At 37.2% G+C, this 3,090-nt stretch overlaps 1 long non-coding RNA gene across 1 annotated transcript; it reads left to right on the top strand.

Moving 5' to 3' along the window:
- Positions 1-209: 209 nt before the first annotated feature.
- LOC134947695 (uncharacterized) lies at positions 210-1,481 on the top strand. The gene is made up of 4 exons (XR_010182702.1): positions 210-452; positions 920-1,016; positions 1,112-1,217; positions 1,401-1,481. It is a non-coding gene; the product is annotated as an uncharacterized LOC134947695 (long non-coding RNA).
- Positions 1,482-3,090: the final 1,609 nt, after the last annotated feature.

Here is a 3,090-nt window from a genome sequence, read left to right as displayed (position 1 = left end):
TACTTGTCCCTGACGACGGGCGGAGGCCCAAAACGTAGGAATTCAATAAAGGACGTTTTTTTTTACCGTTTGCAAGTCTGGTGAGTGCCGCCTCATTGCCACACATGTCCGTAGGGTTACCCTCGGGAAGGCACCGCAGCAAGGAATGTATCTCATACACAAGGAGTGGTAGGCACAGGAATAGTTTATATATATATGTATGAGTTATACACTCACTTATATAATTTTTATAGTTAATAGATCTTCCCCTTACTAAGTGAAAGGAGTATTTGTTTCTCCAGGGGGTGGGAACTCTTTGTACCATACTGGTACTTTAATAGATGGTCTAATTGATATCAACCCAATTAATTTACCAGGTCTACCACGTGTTCTAAATTGGTTAGACATTATACCCATTTGAATTGCCTTCACTCCTGAATCTGAGTGTCAGGTTCAAGCTGCTGACCGACGAGGTATGTGCTATATTATAGAGATTTCTTTAATGATTGGCACTAATGAACTACACCCCCTGTGGGTAGCACTTTGAGTAATTTCTTTGAATTATTCGATCATAGATCAGTGATACTGTCCATAAAGGATGGGTTTCCCTAATAAACATATCATGTGGGTTCACTATACTGATGGCTAATACAATTAGTCCTGGGTTTTCCAAATATGAATAAATGGCTGGTTATAATTAGATCATTAAGTAGAGGATCGTTGTATAGTGGTAACATTGGTGTTTGTTATAGCCAATTCTGTGGCTTTGTTCTGTATCATATATAGAAACCACACGGGTTAGTCATGAGATCTGTTCATTAGTGATCAGACATTAATGATACCAGAATTGTTATAATTATGGGTGTCAAAATAAGATAGGGGTCTATTTATGAACTCATAGGTGTTCTTATAATTAATACCCAATTAATCAATTTATTAGGTTCCTTATGCTTGCGAACCAGTTAGATTCTATACACATATGAATCTTCCCCATATTCGAATATCTGAATGTCAGTCTCAAGCTGATGATATATGAGGTATGTGCCATTCCATTGGATTAATCCCAATCTCTGCCTAATTGAACAAAAAGTGTCCTTTAATTAATAAAGGTTATTAAACGTTTTTTAATTAGGTATGGTCCTCGCTGTATCAATCAAGTCCCATTGAAATATTGAAACGTTGTTCATACATCTTTGAATGACCTTTTATGTGCTGACAATATGTTCTGAAATGAAGAGGTATGTTTTTCACAACCTGTGCTTTTTTGGTTCTCTTTTTTCCTCTTTCTTCATGTTATTTATTCTGTTTTCCTCCTCATGTTGCTATGTCATGTTCTTTTGATACCAATATGTCATGTTATATGTGAGTGTAAGATGCTTATTGCTATGTATTTGTTTTGACTTATTATTCTACAATTGTAGATTTTACCCCTGATGAAGTCTTGGAACAAGACGAAACGCGTTGGGTTATTTATCTATCTATTATCTGATGTTACCTCCGAATCTACAATAAGGAGAAGGAGGAAATCGTAGTGATATATCTACGCTTTTTCCTCATCACTACAAACTGATTGTTCAAATTGTGCGACAAATGTAAATGTATCAACTCTGTATACTTATGAACATTTGTGTCGGGTTTATATGTTGTTTTAATAAATTTTTATGTTAGTATTTGTTATCTGACGTAATTTATACGGAGAGTACTGTAAGGGTCCGTTTTTAGGTAGGGCGTTGATATAACTCCCTTGGCGCCATCTCCTCTATTTCGTTTCATATATATATATATATATATATATATAATGATCACAGAACAGGGTCCCGGGAAGCCGCACTGACACTCTCAAAAATGATGCAGGTGACCGGTCAAAATGAATGTTATATTAACACATGTCCATCCAAAACTCTCCAGTCAAGGTGTAGGCAGAACCAGCACACTGCTTAATATTCAATCAGCTTTTTACTTCATATGGCAGGTATAGCAAATAAGCAGAAACATCTGGACTCAGCAAATACTCATCGTATGTATGGCAAATGCAGACTGGCAAGATCCCAAACAGCCATTTTTGGTGCTCCTTCCTCAGGGGAAAACCAGTTAAGGTGTCATAGTGCCTGGTGCTAAAGTGTCAATGTACAATACAAAAATGTATATATATATATATATATATAGTTACCAATGTCTTTACCAGAAAGAACCAGGCGGCACTCCTAAATTCCAATTCAAGCAGGTGTATTAGAAATTCATAGTGTCATAAACAGGCGTCGTCAACGTTTCAAGGCTCGCAGGCCTTTTCGTCAGGACGTATATATTAGTGAAAAGATCTAGAAACATAGCTAACCAATGTGTCAATCTTACCTTTATACGTGCAGGTGCAGTTCAGCACGAGGACGCCCGCTGCTCCCACCCGGCCGGTAGTAGGAGGGGTTGCATACTGACGTATTTCCTGTCAGTTGGTTACCATGGATACACTCAAACCGTGTACGTCCTCTCCCGTTGCCTGGGGAACAGCGCCGCGTCTAATGCTGATTCCTGCACATAAACAAAGTGCTTATCATAGTGCATATTAAATATTTCAATATTTCCATAAACCAATATAGATATACTGAAAGTGCAATTTATGCTAGATAATGTGAGACATACAACAAATATAAGTGAATTAAAAGATTAAAAACCGTAATATCAGAATAATACATCATCAGAACCATAAATTCTATACATGACACAATTATTTCAAAACCTAGCCAGAGCAATACTTTTACCTTTTCGTAATGTGCATATTTCAGTATTACATTAATATAAGAACCAGAGAACTAAAGGAATATATTCCAAGAGATTTTTTCATTAAGTCCTCGGGGTGAAATGGTATCTAAAATATGTATCCATTTTGACTCACATTGACTAAGACGCCTCTTACGATCCCCCCCACGGATATCATTGGGGATATGGTCTACTATCTTATATCTTAAGGAGGATAATGTATGATGAGCCTCCTTAAAATGGCGTGCCACCGGCTGATCGCAATCTTTATTTTCTAATGCAGCTTTTATAGCAGAGCGATGTAAAGCCATACGCTCTCTAAACGTGCGAATAGTTTGGCCTACATAATATAGCCCA

Source organism: Pseudophryne corroboree, chromosome 8, assembly GCF_028390025.1.
Source record: "Pseudophryne corroboree isolate aPseCor3 chromosome 8, aPseCor3.hap2, whole genome shotgun sequence".
Classification (NCBI taxonomy): domain Eukaryota; kingdom Metazoa; phylum Chordata; class Amphibia; order Anura; family Myobatrachidae; genus Pseudophryne; species Pseudophryne corroboree.
This window is presented reverse-complemented; position numbering and strand designations above follow the sequence as displayed.